We start from the raw sequence: 22,563 nt of genomic DNA on the forward strand, positions 1-22,563 counted from the left end.
GGGATGAGTGAGCTGCGGTATTAGTCGGCTGTTGAAGGATGCTCCCAGGGGAGGGGCAGCAGTGCATGGCACACAGGAGGATAAAGCAGACTTCAGCAGCCCAAGAAGCCCTGGCAAAGAAACCAGGGGCTAGAGGCTGGGGGTTGGGCTTACATGCCTTGCAGTGCTGAGTGTCGGCACCCATGGCATCTGCTCCAAGCACCTACCTTTTCAGGTCATTTTGCAGGCTCAACGAGTCTACCTTTAATAAGCCAGTGTAAGTGTTTACTGTCACCTACTTCATGGGGCTGGAGTGAGCACTGAACAAGGCTGGGTAAGTAAAGCCTGAACCAGCACAGTGCCTGGCACAAAGTGCTCAGCAAATGTTTGTTAAACAAAATACCTACCCTATGTGCCATTATTTTATTAGCTTCTTCAGTCCTCTCAAATAGCCCTTGAAGGTGAGTGTATCACTCTTTTTTTTTTCCTTAACATCTTTATTGGAGTATAATTGTTTTACAATGGTGTGTTAGTTTCTGCTTTATAACAAAGTGAATCAGCTGTACATATAAATATATCCCCATATCTCCTCCCTCTTGTGTCTCCCTCCCACCCTCCCTATCCTACCCCTCTAGGTGGTCACAAAGCACCGAGCTGATCTCCCTGTGCTATGCGGCTGCTTCCCACTAGCTATCTATTTTACATCTGGTAGTGTATATAAGTCCATGCCACTCTCTCACTTCGTCCAGCTTCCCCTTCCCCTTCCCTGTGTCCTCAAGACCATTCTCTACGTCTGCGTCTTTATTCCTGTCCTGCCCCGAGGTTCTTCAGAACCTTTTTTTTTTTTTAACTCCATATATATATGTTAGCATACGGTATTTGTTTTTCTCTTTCTGACTTACTTCACTCTGTATGACAGACTCTAGGTCCATCCCCCTCACTACAAATAACTCAATTTCGTTTCTTTTTATGGCTGAGTAATATTGCATTGTATGCCTATGCCACATCTTCCTTATCCACTCATCTGTCGATGGACACTTAGGTTGTTTCCATTTCCTGGCTATTGTAAATAGAGCTGCAACGAACATTGTGGTACATGACTCTTTTGGAATTATGGTTTTCTCAGGACATATGCCCAGTAGTGGGATTGCTGGGTCATATGGTAGTTCTATTTTTAGTGTTTTAAGGAACCTCCATACTGTTCTCCATAGTGGCTGTAACAATTTACATTCCCACCAACAGTGCAAGAGGGTTCCCTTTTCTCCACACCCTCCCCAGCATTTATTGTTTGTAGATTTTTTGATGATGGCCATTCTGACTGGTGTGAGGTGATACCTCATTGTAGTTTTGATTTGCATTTCTCTAATGATTAGTGATGTTGAGCATCCTTTCATGTGTTTGTTGGCAATCTGTATATCTTCTTTGGAGAAATGTCTATTTAGGTCTTCTGCCCATTTTTGGATTGGGTTGTTTGTTTTTTTGATATTGAGCTGCTTGTATATTTTGGAGATTAATCCTTTGTCAGTTGCTTCATTTGCAAATATTTTCTCCCATTCTGAGTGTTGTCTTTTTGTCTTGTTTATGGTTTCCTTTGCTGTGCAAAAGGTTTTAAGTTTCATTAGGTCTCATTTGTTTATTTTTGTTTTTATTTCCATTTCTCTAGGAGCTGGGTCAAAAAGGATCTTGCTGTGATTTATGTCAAAGAGTGTTCTGCCTATGTTTTCCTCTTAGAATTTTATAGTGTCTGGCCTTAAATTTAGGTTTTTAAATCCATTTTGAGTTTATTTTTGTGTATGGTGTTAGGGAGTGTTCTAATTTCATTCTTTTACATGTAGGTGTCCAGTTTTCCCAGCAACACTTATTGAAGAGGCTGTCTTTTCTCCATTGTATATTCTTGCCTCCTTTATCAAAAATAAGGTGACCATATGTGCATGGGTTTATCTCTGGGCTTTCTATCCTGTTCCGTTGATTTATATTTCTGCTTTTGTGCCATTACCATACTGTCTTGATTACTGTAGCTTTGTAGTATAGTCTGAAGGCAGGGAGTCTGATTCCTCCAGCTCCGTTTTTCTTTCTCAAGATTGCTTTGGCTATTCGGGGTCTTTTGTGTTTCCATACAGATTGTGAAATTTTTTGTTCTAGTTCTGTGAAAGATGCCATTGGTAGTTTGATAGGGATTGCATTGAATCTGTAGATTGCTTTGGGTGGTGTAGTCATTTTTACAATGTTGATTCTTCCAATCCAAGAACATGGTATATCTCTCCATCTGTTTGTATCATCTTTAATTTCTTTCATCAGTGTCTTATAGTTTTCTGCGTACAGGTCTTTTGTTTCCTTAGGTAGGTTTATTCCTAGGTATTGTATTCTTTTTGTTGCAGTGGTAAATGGGAGTGTTTCCTTAATTTCTCTTTCAGATTTTTCATCATTAGTGTATAGGAATGCAAGAGATTTCTGTGCATTAATTTTGTATCCTGCTACTTTACCAAATTCATTGATTAGCTCTAGTAGTTTTCTGATAGAGGCTTTAGGATTCTCTAAGTATAGTATCATGTCATCTGCAAACACTGACAGCTTTACTTCTTCTTTTCTGATTTGAATTCCTTTTATTTCTTTTTCTTCTCTGGTTGCTGTGGCTAAAACTTCCAAAACTATGTTGAATAATAGTGGTGAGAGTGGGCAACCTTGTCTTGTTCCTGATCTTAGTGGAAATGGTTTCAGTTTTTCACCATTGAGAACGATATTGGCTGTGGATTTGTCATATATGGCCTTTATTATGTTGAGGTAAGTTCCCTCTATGCCTACTTTCTGGACAGTTTTTTATCATAAATCAGTGTTGAATTTTGTTGAAAACTTTTTCTGCGTCTATTGAGATTATCATATGATTTTTCTCCTTCAATTTGTTATGGTGTATCACATTGATTGATTTGCATATATTGAAGAATCCTTGCATTCCTGGGATAAACCCCACTTGATCATGGTGTGTGATCCTTTTAATGTGCTGTTGGATTCTGTTTGCTAGTATTTTGTTGAGGATTTTTGCATCTATGTTCATCAGTGATATTGGCCTGTAGTTTTCTTTCTTTGTGACATCTTGGTTTTGGTATCAGGGTGATGGTGGTCTCATAGAATGAGTTTGTTCTTCCCTCTGCTATATTTTGGGAAGAGTTTGAGAAGGATAGGTGTTATCTCTTCTCTAAATGTTTGATAGAATTCACCTGTGAAGCCATCTGATCCTGGGCTTTTGTTTGTTGGAAGATTTTTAATCGCAGCTTCAATTTCAGTGCTTGTGATTGGTCTGTTTATATTTTCTATTTCTTCCTGGTTCAGTCTTGGAAGGTTGTGCGTTTCTAAGAATTTGTCCAATTTTTCCAGGTTGTCCATTTTATTGGTACATAGTTGCTTGTAGTAATCTCTCATGATCCTTTGTATTTCTTATGATCCTTTGTATTTCAGTTGTTACTTCTCCTTTTTCATTTCTAATTCTATTGATTTGAGTCTTCTCCCTTTTTTTCTTGATGAGTCTGGCTAATGGTTTATCAATTTTGTTTATCTTCTCAGAGAAGCAGCTTTTAGTTTTATTGATCTTTGCTATTGTTTCCTTCGTTTCTTCTTCATTTATTTCTGATCTCATCTTTATGATTTCTTTCCTTCTGCTAATTTTGGGGTTTTTTCATTCTTGTTTCTTTAATTGCTTTAGGTGTAAGGTTAGGTTGTTTATTTGATATGTTTCTTGTTTCTTGAGGTAGGATTGTATTGCTATAAACTTCCCTCTTAGAACTGCTTTTGCTGCATCCCATAGGTTTTGGGTCATTGTGTTTTCAATGTCATTTGTTTCTAGGTATTTTTTGATTTCCTCTTTGATTTCTTCAGTGAGCTCTTGGTTATTAAGTAGTGTATTGTTTAGCTTCCATGTGTTTGTATTTGTGACAGTTTTTTTTCCTGTAATTGATATCTAGTCTCATGGCGTTGTGGTCAGAAAAGATACTTGCTATGATTTCAATTTTCTTAAATTTAGCAAGGCTTGATTTGTGACCCAAGATATGCTCTATCCTGGAGAATGTTCCATGATCACTTGAGAAGAAAGTGTATTCTGTTGTTTTTGGATGGAATGTCCTATAAATATCAATGAAGTCCATCGTGTTTAATGTATCATTTAAAGCTTGTGTTTCCTTATTTATTTTCATTTTGGATGATCTGTCCATTGGTGAAAGTGGGGTGTTAAAGTCCCCTACTATGATTGTGTTACTGTCAATTTCCCCTTTTATGGCTTTTAGCATTTGCCTTATGTATTGAGGTGCTCCTATGTTGGGTGCATAAAGGTTTACAATTGCTATATCTTCTTCTTGGATTGATCCCTTGATCATTATATAGTGTCCTTCTTTGTCTCTTGTAATAGTATTTGAAGTCTATTTTGTCCGATATGAGAATTGGTACTCCAGCTTTCTTTTGATTTCCATTTGCATGGAATATCTTTTTCCATCCCCTCACTTTCAGTGTATGTATCCCTAGGTCTGAAGTCGGTCTCTTGTAGACAGCATATATACAGGTCTTGTTTTTGTATCTATTCAGCCAGTCTGTGTCTTTTGGTTGGAGCATTTAATCCATTCACATTTAAGGTAATTATCAATATGTATGTTCCTATTACCATTTTCTTAATTGTTTTGGGTTTGTTATTGTAGGTCTTTTCCTTCTCTTGTGTTTTCTGCCTAGAGAAGTTCCTTTAACATTTGTTTTAAAGCTGGTTTGGTGGTGCTGAATTCTCTTAGCTTTTGCTTGTGTGTAAAGGTTTTAATTTCTCCATTGAATCTGAATGAGATCCTTGCTGGGTAGAGTAATATTGGTTGTAGTTTCTTCCTTTTCATCACTTTAAGTATGTCCTGCCACTCCCTTCTGGCTTGCAGAGTTTCTGCTGAAAGATCAGCTGTTAACCTTATGGGGAGTTCCTTGTATGTTATTTGTTGTTTTTCCCTTGCTACTTTTAATATTTTCTTCTTTGTATTTAATTTTTGATAGTTTGATTAATATGTGTCTTGACGTTTTTTTCCTTGGATTTATGCTGTATGGGACTCTGTGCTTCCTGGACTTGATTGACTATTTCCTTTCCCATATTAGGGACGTTTTCAACTATAATCTCTTCAAATATTTTGTCAGACACTTTCTTTTTCTCTTCTTCTTCTGGGACCCCTATAATTCGAATGTTGGTGTGTTTAATGTTGTCCCAGAGGTCTCTGAGACTGTCCTCAATTCTTTTCATTCTTTTTTCTTTATTCTGCTCTCATTAGTTATTTCCACTTTTCTATCTTCCAGGTCACTTATCCGTTCTTCTGCCTCAGTTTTTCTGCTATTGATTCCTTCTAGTGAATTTTTAATTTCATTTATTGTGTTGTTCATCATTGTTTGTTTGCTCTTTAGTTCTTCTGGGTCCTTGTTAAACATTTCTTGTATTTTCTCCATTCTATTTCCAAGATTTTGGATCATCTTTGCTATCATTACTCTGAATTCTTTTTCAGGTAGACTGCCTATTTCCTCTTCATTTGTTTGGTCTGATGGGTTTTTACCTTGCTCCTTCATCTGCTGTGTGTTTCTGTGTCTTCTCATTTTGCTTAACTTACTGTGTTTGGGGTCTCCTTTTTGCAAGCTGCAGGTTCATAGTTCCCGTTGTTTTTGGTGTCTGCCCCCAGTTGCTAAGGTTGGTTCAGTGGGTTGTGTAGGCTTCTTGGTGGAGGGGACTAGTGCCTGTTTTCTGGTGGATAAGGGTAGGTCCTGTCTTTCTGGTGGGCAGGACCATGTCCGGTGGTGTGTTTTGGGGTGTCTGTGACCTTATTATGATTTTAGGCAGCCTCTCTGCTAATGGGTGGGGTTGTGTTCCCCTCTTGCTCGTTGTTTGGCATAGGGTGTCCAGCACTGTAGCTTGCTGGGTCTTAGCTTTGAGATGGAGATCTCTGGGAGAGCTTTCGCCATTTGATATTATGTGGAGCCAGGAGGTCTCTGGTGGACCAATGTCTTGAACTCAGCTCTCCCACCTCAGAGGCACAGGCCTGACACCCGGTCGGAGCACCAAGACCCTGTCAGCCACATGGCTCAGAAGAAAAGGGAGAAAAAAAGAAAGAGTGAAATAATAAAATAAAATAAAGTTATTAAAATAAAAAATAATTATTAGAAATTTAAAAAATTGAAAAGTAATAAATAAAAGAAAAAAAAAAAAGAAAGAAGAGAGCACCCAAACCAAAAAACAAATCCACCAATGATAACAAGCGCTAAAAACTATATAAAAAAATGAAACAAAACAAAACCAAAAAACAGACAGATAGAACCCTAGGAGAAATGGTAAAAGCAAAGCTATACAGACAAAATCACACAAAGAAGCATACACATACACACTCACAAAAAGGGAAAAAGTAAATAAATATATATATCGTTGCTCCCAAATTCCAGCGCCTCAATTTTGGGATGATTAGTTGTCTATTCGGGTATTCCAGAGATGCAGGGTACATCAAGTTGATTGTGGAGATTTAATCTGCTGCTCCTGAGGCTGCTGGGAGAGATTTCCCTTTCTCTTCTTTGTTTGCACAGCTCCTGGGGTTCAGCTTTGGATTTGGACCCGCCTCTGCACGTAGGTCACCTGAGGGGTGGAACTGAGGCGGTGGAATTTGGGAGCAACAATATATATATATTTTTCCTTTTTCCCTTTTTTGTGAGTGTGTATGTGTATGCTTCTTTGCTCAGACAGAACACGGTTAAAGTAGCAGCTGAGTAGGGGGCTCTGGCTCACTCAGGCTGAGGGGAGCGAGGGAGGGGTACGGATGTGGGGCCTGCCTGCGGCGGCAGAGGCCGGAATGATGTTGCACAGCCTGAGGCACGCCATGTGTTCTCCTGGGGAAGTTGTCCCTGGATCAGGGGACCCTGGCAGTGGCGGGCTGCACAGGCTCCCGGGAGGGGAGGTGTGGATAGTGACCTGTGCTCGCACACAGGCTTCTTGGTGGCGGCGGCAGCCGTCTTAGCGTCTCATGCCCATCTCTGGGGTCCGCGCTGATAGACGCAGCTCGCGCCCGTCTCTGGAGCTCGTTTAGGTGGTGCTCTGAATCCCCTCTCCTTGCGCACCCCAAAACAATGGTCTCTTGCCTCTTAGGCAGGTCCAGACTTTTTCCCGGACTCCCTCCTGTCTAGCTGTGGCGCACTAGCCCCTTTCAGGCTGTGTCACGCAGCCAACCCCAGTCCTCTCCCTGGGATCTGATCTCCAAGGCCCTAGCCTCAGCTCCCAGCCCCCACCCGTCCGGCAGGTGAGCGGACAAGCCTCTCAGGCTGGTGAGTGCTGGTCGGCACCGATCCTCTGTGCAGGAACCTCTCCGCTTTGCCTTCTGCACCCCTGTTGCTGCGCTCTCCTCTGTGGCTCTGAAGCTTTCCCCCTGCCCACCCCTGTCTCCACCAGTGAAGGGGCTTCCTAGTGTGTGGAAACTTTTCCTCCTTCACAGGTCCCTCCCAGTGGTGCAGGTCCCGTCCCTATTCTTTTGTCTCTGTTTTTCCTTTTTTCTTTTGCTCTGCCCAGGTACGTGGGGGAGTTTTTTGCCTTTTGGGAAGTCTGAGGTCTTCTGCCAGAATTCAGTAGGTGTTCTGTAGAAGTTGTTCCACATGTATGTATGTATTCTGATGTATTCATGGGGAGGAAGGTGATCTCCACATCTTACTCCTCCGCCATCTTGAAGGTCTCAGTATCACTCTTTCATAGAAGAGTTCATAGGAGTTAAGCTAGCAGTCAGAGCATAGCCTTGGGATCATGGCGCAGGAAGCACTGTGGTTGGAATTTGGCTTCTTCTGCTCACTAGCTGTGAGATCTCAGGCAAGTGGCCAAACTCCCCTCAGCCTCAGTTTCCTCATCTGTAAAATGGGTGCAGTAAAAGTATTCTCTTTTACTCTTGTGACCATCAAATAAGATTGATGCTTGTGAAGATCTGCAAAGTGCCTAATAATTAGTAGCAGGAGCGATGGTTGTCATTATTATCAGGAGTAGTAGAAGTAGTAAGAGGAAGACCCAAGACAACCTAGGTCTGTCTGACCGTATCATCTCCCATTGCTTCTGACTAGATTACCTGATGGGGATGCTTAAGAAGGATTGGTGGGCAGCTTCTACAATGGCTCCCAATGAACCCTACCTCCTGGTATTCATACTCTTGTGGAGATCCTCTCCCCTGTGTGTGATCTGGTCCTAGTGTCTGGCTTCTGATGAGCAGAACACAGCGAAAGGGATGGGATGGCACTTCCAAGGTTAGCTTATGTAAAGGTTAGGTTGTTTCCATCTGGTCTGCACTCTCTTCCTCACTTGCTGCCTCTGATGGAAGCCAGTTGCAATGTTGTGAACTGTCAGGTGGAGAATGGAGAGGGCCCCTAGCAACAGCTCTGGCCAACAGCTAGAGAGGAACTGAGGCTCTTAATCTGACACCTCTGAGAAACTGAATCTTGCCAACAGCCATATGGGTGACCTAGGGAGTGGAGCCTTTCCCGGTTGAGCAGGAGTTGACTGCAGTCCTGGCCAGTATCTTGACAGCAGCCTTGTCAGAACCTGAGTCAAACAACCCAGCTAAGTTGTGCCTGGATTCCTGGCCCACGAAAACTGAGAGATGATAAACGTTGTTTTTAGGCACTAAGTGTTGGGGTAATTTCTTACACTGCAGTAGATCACTAACTAATACAGAAAGTATTAATTTCTTCTGAGGTTTCTTCTACTTCCAAGAATTGATAATAGTTGATGTCCAGGCATAGGGAGTGGTTTGGTCAGTCACCACAGTATAAATGGAAACTATGGTCCTTAGGTCTGGCTTAATATTCTAAAAGGCAGTTCCTTTTTGTTCTAGTGGTACCATGAGAGAGGAAAGTCAAAATAATGACGTTATGGTACAGTTCAAAAATGATGCTTTACACTAGCAGTTTTTAAACCTTTTTGATCCATGGAACCCTTTGTTTGAATCAGATGTTGCTGGAGGAGGTCCATGAGGAACCCAGGAAAATAAGATGCTGTCCCATTGGGAGGAAGGTGGAGTCCTGGGGCTGCTTTGTTCCTAAAGGCTCCCAGAGCACAGGTCTAAAGCCACTGCCTAGACCTTATCCCTCAGGGGAGAAACAGGTAGTGAGATAAAATAAGCACACACTTTGGTCACCTCACGTAGCAAGCTCATACATACACTGAACAGGCAGGAAGGAAGCTGTGTCAGGGAACCTGAGAGCCAGGAGGCCCTGCTTTCAGATGCAAGAACTTCTAGGGAGTCAAGTCTGGTCACTGCATGGGTGTCAGGCAGAATGCAGACCTCTGGGTTCTGCTGCCTTCGAATGCTCTGGTAAAGAGAGTGAGAATGGAAAGTTGTTTCTCGGTATCCGTGGGGGGATCAGTTCCAGTATGCGCAAGTTCCTTGCGTAAAGTATTTGCATATATATAACCTATGCACATCCTCCTGTATCTTTTAAATCATCTCTAGATTACTCATAATACCCAATACGATGTCAATGCTATATAAATAGTTGCTGGCATGTGGCAAATTAAAGTTTTGCTTTTTAGAACTTTCTGGAATTAAAAAAAAAATTGATCCGTGGTTGGTTGAATCCTCGGATGTGAAACCTATGGATACTCAGGGCCAACTGTATAAGGCTGCGTTTGGAAGGGTTGAATGTCAATAGGGAGGGAATACACAGTGGCTAGAAGTAGAAAGGGCCTGCTTCTCATTTAGAATGTGAGAAGCTTCAACTGCTGAAGATTGCCCTGTGATGGGAAACATAACTCATGGACATTTCAGGTAAGGATGCATTAGACAGTTGGATTTAACACGTGTTTCTCAAGCTTGCCTGATGATCAGAGCTACGAGATAGACAGAATTCAATTCTCTAGGGTGGGAGCCTGAGAAGCTATAGGTTGAACAAGTGCCCTGGATGCGTATCAAGTGAGTGGAGACACAGGCATTTGACACAGGAGTACTCATTCCTGGTTTAAAACATCCATCCATCCGTCAGTTCACTCAGTCACCTGCTCGCCTATTAAATCATTCAATACAACGACTAGTATGTATCAGACACTATAATGGCTCCAGGAATGCAAAGAAAGACGGCACATAGTCCCTGCCCTTTAGGGGCCCACGGAAGGATTTGGAAAGCAACAAGGAAGAGTCCTTTCGGACTTGGCAGGATGAGATAGATCTACGACAGAAGAAATAAGAAAGCAAAGGCAACTAACACATACTGATCGCCCCAAACTCGCCTGATTTATCTTGTAGTCACCAATTCTTTCTTTGTGGTTATTTAAAGTGAATATATTGCAGTTTAAATATGGCCTTGCATACTCCCTCTTAGGGATATCCCTGTTCATCTGATTGATCCAAGGATTTCAAAGGGACACACCACCCTATACTCCTGGATTTGTAATTAGCAAGCCAAGTGGAATGGACTGGATTTTCATACATCCTTTCCCCAAGAAGGACTTCAGCCACAATCTCAGTTTTCCTGCCTGCTGTGTTCCTTCCTCAGAGACAAAATTACCACCAGCCCCAGGAAATGAGCCCCTTGAAGGAAAGTGATTAGCCTTGGCCTCAAACTGCTTTCAAAAGGTTTGCAAACAGTACGACTAGAAAGTATGAGGAACGGGGTGGGTTTCTTTCCCTTTTAAAAAATGATTGAATCCCACTGTCTCCTGAAGATGAATATTTCTGCTGGGCAGATTTGCTTTGTAAATTACAGACTCGAGTGGCTTTTTCTTTTCTTCCTGCTGCTTCAGTGAACCGGGAATTAAACATATTTGCAATCAAATAAAATATGAGGGCTCTTGATGGGTTGGAATTCTGACAGCTCCGGGGCTCAGATGTATAGGAAGAATGTGATGGTGCTGACCCAATTGCTCCACACGTGCTTGTGGAGATCTTACGGGGGGGTGCAAGGTGCTGTGTTAGTGATGGAATGATGTAACAGTGACTGAGAGAGACAGGCCACTGTCCTCAAGGGCTAAAAGTCGAGGGGGACATAGATTTTATATAGATAATAAGAAATAGAATATATAAGAGCTAAGATGAAGAAAGCATGTAGTCAACAAATTGAGTGTCTGTCTACTCAATAATGCCAGGCCTGTTTCTAGCAGTCACCAAAATAGACGAAAATCGCTGTCTTCATAGAACATTTATTTCTGGATGTGTATGTGTCTGTGTGGGAGGTAAGTGCCATATTTTTCTTATTTATTTGGATTGTCCAATGGTGAGTGGTGTGGAGAACACAAAATCAAGGAAGGGGGTGGGTAAAGAGTGTGTGTGTTTTGTGTGCCCACATGCACTCATGCATGTGTGTGTGTTTTGTGCAAATACATGCACATGTGTACATTTGGTGAAGCATATAATTTTAGATTAGTGGCTGAATTCATTTTCTATTGCTGCTGTAATAAGTTACCATAAATTCAATTATATTACAATTCTGGAGGTCAAAAGTTTGAAATGGGTCAGCAGGCCTGCATCCCTTCTGGAAGCTCTTGGTGAGAATCCATTTTCTTGCCTTTTCTAACTTCTGAAGGCCACCTGCATTCCTTAGCTCGTGGCCCCATCCTCCACTTTGAAGCCAGCATCTTAGCATCTTCCAGCCTCTGTCTCTCCGACTTGACTTTCTTGCCTTCCTCTTATAAGGACCCTTGTGATTACATCGGGCCCACCTGGATAATTCACAACACTCTCCTCATCTTGAGATTTAACTTAATCACATATGCGGAGTCCCTTTTGCCATATAATGTAACATATTCACAGGGTCCAGGGATAGGACATGGACATCTTTGGGGGACCATTATCAGCCAAGCACAGTGGACAAGAAAAATCTCACGGAGGAGCTATTGGATCAAGGTCCTGAAGGAGATGAGGGTGAGAATCAGGCAGATTGCTGGGGGGAAGCATGTTATAAGAAGAGGAAATAGCAGGTGAGTTTGGAGAGTGACTGGAAAGTTTGAGGAACAGCACAGGGGCCTGTGTGGCTGGAGGAGAGTGGAGTGATGGGGAGAGTGGTACAAAAAGGCTTAAAGAAATGATGGGACTCAGTTATGCAGAATCTCAGTGTAAGAACTGGCTTTTACTCTGAATGAGATGGGGATCCATTGAACCCATTGAGTATTAGTTTGAGAGCTGCATGTGGGTGGAGCATCTAAGGCAGTCTTAGAGGAAGGAAAATATAAACTGAGGTCTGTAGGCTTCCCAGAGAAATCAGTATTAATTATAGATAAAGTGCTTTGTGTCATCCATTCTGCCAAATACCTTCTAGACAGACCTCATGTAACACCCGTGGTAATTATTTATCCCTTAAACAATTCCATAATGCCCCAGACTGTCTTGAGGCAGACAGACTTATTGTTAGTTTACAGAAGGAGACACTGAGGCTGAGGAGGATTAGTATTAGGGCAAATTGCTAATAAATATGATGAAGCCAGAATTTGAGCTCAGGTCCTCCCAACTCCAGCATCTAGACTCTTTGATCTATCGTTTTATTTGGCTGCCTCTCAGTTTCCAGTTACGTGGGTCAGCCTAAGTGACCACTGGTGCTTGGAAAGGAGTGTTGCTGGCCTGAGTCAAGAAGGACCTTGCTTTTTCTGTTGGTTTTGGAAATTTGAGCGCAAGTGGTCAGGTTACAGAAGCAGAAAGCATCTCAGGAAGGATCAAGAACCACTGTTTCACGAATTGGGATGCCAGGCAGGCAATGCGCCAGAGGCAGATACTTCTACTGTGGGCAGCCCAGGTGAGTAACCTGGGGAGAGCACCGAGTGTATTCATTCATCGAGTCCTGACTGTGTGCCCGGAACAGGACAGAAGGTCTATGCAATCACGATCCTGACTGTTTGGGTGGAAGACACACAAATACAGTAGGCATAGAAGGATGATGAAAATTTCTGATTAAGTGATATAAATGAAATAAAACAGGATGGTGTGATGGAGGAAAATCAGGGGACAATTTAGATGGGTGGTCAAGGAGGACCTCTCTGCAGAGGTGACCTTTCTTTGAGACCTGGAGAATGAGAAGGCAACAACTATGGCAAAAGCCAAGGAAAAGGTGTTCAGAGGGAACAGTATGTGTGAAAGGTCTGTGTCAGGGATGAGTTTAGAGTGACTGAGGAATGGAGATTGGCCCCCGTGATTGGGGCTGAGTGAGAAAGACTGGCCATGAGCAAGCAGATGTCAACCTGAACAGGCCTTGTAAGCATGACCATAGGTTTGGAATTTGCTCTACGTGGGATGGGAAGACCAGTGGTGGTTCAGAGCAGGGCACTGCCTTAATCTGACTTATATTTTATAAAGCTGACTCTGGTTGTTGGGTGTGAGGTAGCTTGGGGGGAGGGTAAATGGGGGCTAATACAGTCATACAGGGGGCCTGGGGTGGAATGATGTGTCAGGGGAGGTTAGGGAGATGCTGATGGATCAAGAAGTGTGGGGAGGGGGAAGGGAGGAAGCAAAGGTGATTCTAAGTTTTTGGTTTGAACAACTGGGTGGATGGTGATGGTGACTGGGGAGGACTGGAGGAGAAAGTGGTATAAAACTGGCATAGGCAGGGAACAGTAAAAGGAAGAATCGGGAGCCCCAGATGGAATTAGAAGGCAAGATGGAGAATCCAAGGTACATAGAGAGACAGAGGCAGAGACAGCGGAGCTGAGTGGGATGAGGAGTGGGTTGAAGGATGTTAAAGAGGTGGCCTGCCAACAGGGGAATGTGACCCATGCTCTTGGCATCTGGCATTTTTTGGGAATGGAGCTTATTTTTGCCGGGGTGGGGGACTCCACCAAGCTGCTTAAACCATGTCATGGTCTCCATCTTCAAGGAGTGGGTGTGACAAGGAAGGACACCTGTCAGTTTAAGGCCTTTGGAGACTAGAGAGCAATAAAATCTTGCCTGGAAGATGCTTATGAGCCCTTCCAGAGTGGGTCTGGGGACCATTCCCACACAGTTGTGGAGACTCAAGTAAGCAGATATCTATCCAGTGAGTTGAGCACCCAATTGTTTTGATATGGAGAACAGACTTTCTGGGTGAGGGAGGGGAGTTGTTTACAACATGATAAGAACATCAAAACAGTAAACCTGGGTAGCAATTTGGGCTTTCCAAAGCACTTTCTGTTTTTCACTAGAGCTATTTTTCCTCTATTTAAAAAACTCTTTATTGAAGTATAATATACATTCAGAAAAGCACATTTACATGAGTGAGTGGCTCAATGAATTTTCACAAACTGAATACGCCATGTAACAATCACCCAGATCAAGAATTAAAACATTTTCTGCCAAAGCATTTTTAAATTTCAAGACCAGATACTAGAATGAACTATTTCTTCGAGGTCTCTCCCATCAGTGCCCCAAATCAGGCACCAAACCCCACTTCAGTCAGCCAACCTCAGTGTTGTATGTGCAGAAGGTGGATTCTCTATGCCCTCGGGGTCCGCCCTGTGAATCCCCCTGAATCCCACATCCTTTGCTCGGGTTCGGTTGACCTGCAGTTCACCTGACTTGCCCAGATTTCTCAAATGAGACACGAGCATTTCAGTTTCTTGGGTTCTTTCACTGACCAAGGACATAGCCCCCTTCACAGAGCCTCCTCCTTAATCAGCTTTATCCAAAACGTGTAGATGTGTATATTTTACCTTTCCCTTGTTCAAGGTAGCTAGAAGCGTTATGAAGAACCTGGAATTTTCAGTACAAGCCTTTGCTTTGAGGTCTGAGAAGATAATGTGTGAAGAATAAACTGAATGAAGAATGAGGTCTTTTAATTTGTTGTTTTTGGAGGGAGGGGAATCAAAGTTTCTTTGGTGTGCCAAGGAAATGCTTTTGTGGTTTCTTCTTTTCCTCTGAGATTTGAATATCCTGCGAGGCAGGTGGCATGGAATGCTGGCACACGGTGGTGAAGAGCAGGGGCCCTGGAGTCAGTCAGACCGAGGTTCAAATCTTGCCTCTGACTCTTGCCAGATGTGTGAACTTAGCTGTTTCCCGAACCTCTCTGAGCCTCTGTTTTTCCATCTGTAAAATGGAGATAAGAAGTACCATTTCAAAGAGCAGTTATGAAGGTTAAAGAAGAGATTACATGTAAAGTGTTTGCCACAGAATTTATTACCACTAGAATGATTATTATTATCATTAAAGGAATAATAATTGCCATTAGAACAATGTTAAAATTACTGCTGTTGTTGTTATTATGGTTATTATTACTCTTGCCATTTGGCAGGTAGTGAAACTGAGACCCAGATTAAGTGACTTGTCCAAGACCACAGAGCAATGCCCGTCCCCTGACTCCCAAGCCAGTGCTCTTTGCACTCAGCACGTTTCCCCCATTAAGCACACCCAGGCCCCTTTCCCAGCCCATCTGGTCACCGATGGCAGCTCTGATGAAGCAGCAGGGGCAGCTGCCAGCCTTAGAAGAGAGACCGGCCAGCCCTGTGTGCTGGGTATCATTTAATTAGATGACCTCCAAAGATGGCTTTTCCAGCCAACTATCTGGCCTCCAGAAGAGCAGCATTAAGGAGTTAATGGGGCTTGGCTGAGGTGATGGACCATCTGTTCTTAATTACCCAAAGTGCACAAGGCCGAGGGCAGGCTGGCTGGGGGCAGCAGGGCACTGCCAGCCTGGTCCAGTTGGCTGCCCTCTCCCAGCTGCCTGGCCTCGTGCCTTCCAGCAACCCCGGGTCCCCAAGTCCCTCAGTTTGCCTTCTGCTGTTTCTCCTACCTCTGAGGTGGAGAAGCAGAAGCTTGTATCCAGGAACCCCAAGTGATGGGAACAGGAGATGGGGGTATCTTAGGTTTGGTTTTCAAATGCAGAGCCTGAGGCAGGAATTCTTGTGCAAGTGGTTTTCTGGGGAGAGCTGAAAGGGGAGTGAGGGAAGCAGGATGGGGCAGAGGGACTGAGCAGAATGTAGGCTAGTGTCACACTGGTCCCTGGGGAGCTCTGGAGCTTGAATCCCAGTACAGAGTTGGTCCTACCTCAGTGTGAGGGGTGATGCAATTCTCTGGAGAAGGGGGGTGGGCATCTGTGAGTTGCTATCAAAGGGTTCTTGCAGCAGCTGGGGGAGGGATGCACCCACCAGAAAGGAAACCTGGGTTGGGTACCAAGAGGAGGCTACAAGGTAGACCCTTTAAAAAGAATCCCCTTTGGAAAGAAAACAAGCCTGTTCTCTGCTTCTTTTTTTCCCCCTGTTCTCTGCTTCTTTTTTTCCCCTGACAGGAAGCTGAATTTTGTCTCTCACTCCCCAAGCCCTGATCCATATAAAGCCCTTTCTGCTTTTCCTCCGAGGCAGACGTAGTAGCTGTTTAAGATGATGGACTTTGCACGTAGGTGTGGGTTTGAATCTTGGTTCTTCTTCCCACTGGCAGTTGACCTTCGGAAAGATATGTGAAAATTCTGAGTCCCAGTGTCCTTGCCTATAAAATGGGGATAATAGTACTTGCTACCTTTTGGGGCTTTCTGTGAAGATTTAATGAGATAGTGCATGTAAAGTACTCAGAACATGCCTGGCACTTAGGAAATTCTTAGTTAATGCTGGTGGTCCTTCCTTCTCTTCCTCTTCCCTCTTCCTCTCTCTCCTTCTTTCTACTATTATTGCTGTTGTTGTTGGCAGAGGTGGTGGTGTTGCCCTCCCCTGGCAAGGTAAAATGGGCTTGGTTTGGAGTGAGGCACAGTTCAATTTAAGGTAGGAACCAAGACTCATTCCCAGGTGATGCTGTGATATCTCTGAGATAATCATAAAATTCACATTTGCCAAGAGGCACATGAAAAGATGCTCAACATCGCTAATCATCAGAGAAATGCAAATCAAAACCACAATGAGATATCACCTCATACCTGTCAGAATGGCTATCATCAAAAACAACACAAATAACAAATGTTGGTGAGGACGTGGAAAAAAGGGAACCCTCATGCATTGTTGGTGGGAATGTAAATTGGTGCAGCCACTGTGGAAAACAGTATGGAGGTTCTTCAAAAAAAAACTACCATATGATCCAGCAATTCCACTACTAGGTATATATCCGAAGAAAATGAAAACACTATTTCGAAAAGGTACATGCACCCCAATGTTCATAGCAGCATTATTTATAATAGCCAAGATATGGAAGCAACCTAAGTGCCCATCAACAGGTGAGTGTATAAAGAAGATGTGGTATATATATAGAATGGAATACTACTCGGCCATAAAAAGAATGAAAATTTGCCATTTGCAGCCACATGGTTGGACTTGGAGGTTATTATGCTTAGTGAAATAATTCAGACAGAGAAAAACAAATACTGTATATTATCACTTATATGTAGAGACTAAAAAATAAAACAAACTAGTAAATATAACAAAAAGAAACAGACTCACAGATATAGAGAACAAACTAGTGGTTACCAGTGAGGAGAGGGAAGCAGGGAGGGGCAAGATAAGTGTAGAGGATTAAGGAGTACAAACTACTATATGTAAAATAAGCTACAAGGGTATATTGTACAGCACAGGAAATATAGGCAATATATTATAATAACTATAAATGGAGTATAGTCTTTAAAAATTGTGAATCACTATGTTGTACACCTGAAACTTACATAATATTGTAAATCAACTATACCTCAGTAAAAAATCCATGTTTGTATGTGTTGGGTGATCCCTGGTCTTCCCCTGTGACCCCTCAACAGGCACCATGGTGGAGAGAAAATATGAAGTCAGGCAGCACAGGATTCCTGTGGGTACTCTGAAGTTACTTGTCCTCTCTGAGGCACAGATTTCTTATCCATAAAATACCCAGCTAGCAGTGATGTTGTGAAGATTAAACGAGATGATGCCTTGAGTCTAGGTCACATGCACTGTGGAAATGCACAGTCTGGGCTTGTCTGGTGTTCTGGCACATTGTAGATGCTTAACAATCGGTTTCTCTTGTCACATTAATGCTGGTGCATTTGGATTTGGAGTGAGTTCGGCCACTTCCGTCTTGGACTGTGGAACATTTTGCTGATCTCTGGTCTCAGTTAGCCACAGCTTTGGGCCCCTTAGATTTTGGAGCCCTGGAATCAAGGTCTCTGCTTTGGTGCTTCTGATGAAGGCTCTGGCCACTGCAGGCTGCTGTGTACTCAGGTGTCAGGAAGACTTGGGTCAAAGCCTTGCTCTTCCACTTTGTGAGTTGTTTACTTAATCTTTCGGATCCTCTGTCTTCATCTGTAAAATGGAACCATTATGTTCTTCTCAACATTGTTGTACAGATTAAATTAGATAATGCAGTTCAGTCCAGGATCTGAACAGTGAAAGGAGAACCAATGCCTAATGATGTCATTAGTGATCTCAAGGAAGAACACCACCCTTGCGGCTGGTAGATGAAAACACTCAGGACTTTTTAGTGATTCTAAGAAGTTAATTCAACAGGCAGAGCTGCCCTGGGCACTTCCATTCGATGGCTCCAGGCTGGATCCATTTGCACCCTTGGATCTTGGCTCTTGAGCCCAGCTATCTGGTGCACAGTGCGGACTGTGAAGATGAGCCTAAAAGTGAAGGAGTGAGTGTCACATGTCCCTGTGATCAGAGCAGGGTTTGATGCCTGGGATCCCTGTGGTCTGATGGTGGTGTTTGGAGATGGATATCGTGTTTGTGAGTAGAGTGCCGGGGACCTTGGCCAGTATTACAGCCCGATTGTAAATTCACTGCAGAGCTCCTAGTTGCTGTTCTGAAAATGACTTCCCTCACTCCCTCCCCTCTGTCTGGCAGGAGCTGAGGTTGTCATGAGTGCTGTTTACCAAATATTTCCAACTTTCCAATTTTCAGTCCTCGGCTAGGATTATATTTCATCAGCTGCTTTAAAGTTAGATGTGGACATGAGACTTGCTGTGGTCCCAGTAAACCTCCGTGGATGGATGGCACGAATAAGAAATCAGTGTTTGTTATATCGCACTGACATTTGGGGTTTGCTTGTTACTTCAGCATTACTGATGTACCCCGACTCACACACTTGATGGATGCGTACAAGACCCACGAGACGGGGGATGCTGCCTGAGTTTGTTCACTGTCCTCATGTCAGGGCCTAGTTTAGTTCCTGGCACATATAAGCAGTTGATAAAAACTTGCTGAAGAATGAAAGAAAAGCCTTGGAACCACCAGACCTAAGAGTGATCCTGGTTTTGTCACTCATCAGCTCTGTGAACTTTAGCATTTCACTTAACCTTTGTAATCCTTAAATTTTCTCATCCTTGGAATGGGAGTATCATTCCTTGCAATATTACTGTAGGATTTATTCTGATAATGTGGAAGTTTCTGGCACATAGTAGGCACCTAATACATGATGGTTAACAAAAGTCTTTTACTTTGAACAGAGAGAGAAGGGATGAAGGAGAGGCGACTGAGCCTGTTTAAGATTTTCTTTCTGTAAGAAGGATTAGGGTGGGAAGGAACTTGTGGGCAGCATTGATGGGGGAAGGAGACCCCAGTGACAGGTGGCCCCAAAAACGAGGAGTTGGGAAGGGGAAGGATGGAGAAGATCCAGGCAGATGTCTCTCCAGAGTCCAAGAGAACCAATTCAAATGGCACAAAACATCCCCAAATATTTGAGCAGAAGCCATAGCTAGTACGTTTTTAACTACCCTGCCAATAAAGATTCCCGGGCAGAACGGTCTTCGATGCATAGTAATGTTTTGCAATGTTTTTAGTAATTGGGTTAAGATAATTTATTAGAGTACTGACTGGATATATTTCAATAATTGCTAAGACTGGAATATTCGCCTTTCCTCCCTGAATGCAAATCACTCCCCAATGGGCCAAAGCACTGGAGAATATAGTTTTGAATATGCAAGTCACTTTGAGACAAATTCCGAAGGCTTGACCGTAGCACCTACGTGAATATTTATTTTAAATTGCACTTGGAAGCTCCCTGAACTGCAAGTCCTGTGTTGGGGGACCTGTTTTGCTGGCAGGGTCACAGGCTATGGTGGGGTGACCTACTCCAGTTTCTATTAAAATTAAAGGAAATCTGAATGCAGGTGGGAGGTGAGGAGGGTTGGCCAGGGCCTCGGTGAGGTCACTAGCAGCATGAGAGACATAGCTAATGGCTAAAACAGATATTTCCCTCATCTCTATTTTCTCTACTGAGCTTGTTGGGGGTGAAAACAAGCTAACCCTCTTTAAGAAAAATAATCAGCAGAAGTATTAACAGAGGAATTGAGAGGATGAGAGTCTTGCTGGGGGGAGGAGGGCACGTTTGCAATCAAGATTTAAAGGTAATAAGCTTCCTAAGGTTAATTTGTTTTATCTGGCATGAGCACAGCATTGGGAAAAATAACTCACTTAGTAGAAGCTTTGCATTGTTGGGAAATAACAATAGTAGTGGGAGTTGCACGTATGACTGTTGACAGTGCCAGACAGGGTCCCAAGCACATTGCATGTATCCAATTCATTTAATCCTCACGAGAATGCAATGAGGGGAGGTATTATTATCCCCATGAAGAAGTTGAGTCTTAGAGAAATGAAGCACGTTGGCTAAGGTCTCTCCTTTTACAAGTGGATGAGCCATAGTTTGAACCAAGACCTTAGAACCCTGAGCTCCTGCCTTGGACCACCAGCCTATATTACAGCCACCACTTACTTAACAGTGACTGTGTTTTGGGTCCATTACATGCACCGGTACATTTAACTGTTGAAATGTTCATTAAGATGCGTGTCGCTACAGTTTGGAAGGCAAGGAACAGAGGAGCAGGATCTGTGGATGTCTGATTAGTGGTGAAGTTGGTGTTGATGAGAAGGGTGTTGGTGATTTAAATGAGAGTGGGAAGGCATATTGGGTGTGAGAGGCAGAGAAAATTTTAAAAAGTTGTAGACCTAGAAAAATACCCATAGCCCTTAGCTTCCTCATTCATAAAATGGGGTTGATAATTGCACCAGCTTCAAAGGTACTTAGCGCTGTGCTTGACACATAAGTGCTTAAATATTGGGTATTAATATTGCTCATAGGGGATAATAATTGGGATTTTCTGAATACTAAGGAAATGTGAAAGCGCAATAATTGTTCACTACCATTTGGAAACTTGATTAACCTACATCTTCAAAGAGTAAATAAACCTTTATAAATATATTCCCAGCACAGGAAAAAAAAAATTAAGACATAATAGTCAACCACGGGCCCACAAGAAAGGAATGAGAGTCACCATATCCCAGTGTTAATTACAAAATAACCGGAATCTGACCTTTATTCTTCCACTTTTAGATCTCTTGGGGATGCCTGGGGATAGATTTGTTCATGGAAGACAGTGAAAAAGACAAGTAAGAATGGGGTTGCTGTGCAGAATCACTCTTTCCATCACTTGAAGTGTTGACAGCATCTCCCGTCATCCCCACAACTGTGCAAAATAGGTAAAGAGTATGATATCCATTGTATAGGTGAACAGTGAAGCTTAAAGAGGACAAAGGACTTTCTTATGACCACAGAGTTACCAAGGGTTAGAGGCTCAAACCTAAAGTCTTCTCACTTTGGATCTCCTGAACTTTTCCCAAGAATCCTGGGGGAGGGAAGTGGGTCCTAAATTGGGAGCTGGACTTGGAATTGTCACCGTTCTATCCCCATCCCCATCATCCCCATCACCACAGGACCCAGACTGTCCCTTTCCTGCTGAAAGGGGCAGGAACAGGGTCACAGGTGGCCAAGACTGCCACCACCACCATCACAGTCAAGGTAGTTTTACCAAATGAGCTCTCACATCAGTTGAGAGGCTGTTTGTTAATCCCATCATCCTCCCCGAATAAAGAAGAGTCTATACAATAAGAGGTGGTTACAGCGTCCCCAAAAGTTTCCTAATAGATAATAAATTAGGAAGAGAACATTCTTTGCTCTGTAATTACTGGAAATTTACTATTTTTAAGCTTCCTCTGGGAAATTTTCCATGTCAAATGAATTTGTTGATGGGGCCCGAGAGGGAAGATATCACAAGTGTTTCAGTGTGTACTTCTTCATTAGTCGGCTGCTGGAGGTTAAAGTTTTAGTCACATCTTCGGATGGCTTTGATCTCTCATGACAGTGTTAACTCTATTTGCTCCTTGGTATCAGTCTTGTATTTTAAAACAGTCTTTTGAGATAGCCTTGCTAATTATTTTGCTGGAAGTTTAATTAAGTCTTGTCACGGAGGAATATGCTATCTTGGGGAATGGCTACTAAACGTAAGTCAAATTGCTAAGAAAAAGGGGAGGCAGAGTAGATCTCTATGCCTACAATGAATGGTACAGAGAATAGATTTCAGTACTAAAGGACATGGGATTTATCGAAGTTCAAATTCCTTTGTTTGAACCGTGTTCAACTTTTGGCAAGGATTCCAAGTCTGTTTTAATTTTACATTTGGAACCAGAGGTATTGGAATTCATCAATTAATGTTTTTACTTAGTTCTACTCTGGGACCATAACAATAAATAGACAAGGTTGCCACATTCATGGGGCTCATGGTCTTGGTAGGAGAGGAATACAGAGAGAAGTGTCATGTTTTAAATACAGAAAGTCAGATGTCCAAGAATATTTATTGTGGTGGTGTCAGTAATAGGAAATTTCTGGAAAAAAAACCTTTTAAAAGAATGAAGTAGGTTTTCAAAAAAATAATAATAATAAAATAAAATAAAAACTCATG

Source organism: Balaenoptera borealis (assembly GCF_965194805.1).
Source record: "Balaenoptera borealis genome assembly, chromosome: 16".
Taxonomy (NCBI): domain Eukaryota; kingdom Metazoa; phylum Chordata; class Mammalia; order Artiodactyla; family Balaenopteridae; genus Balaenoptera; species Balaenoptera borealis.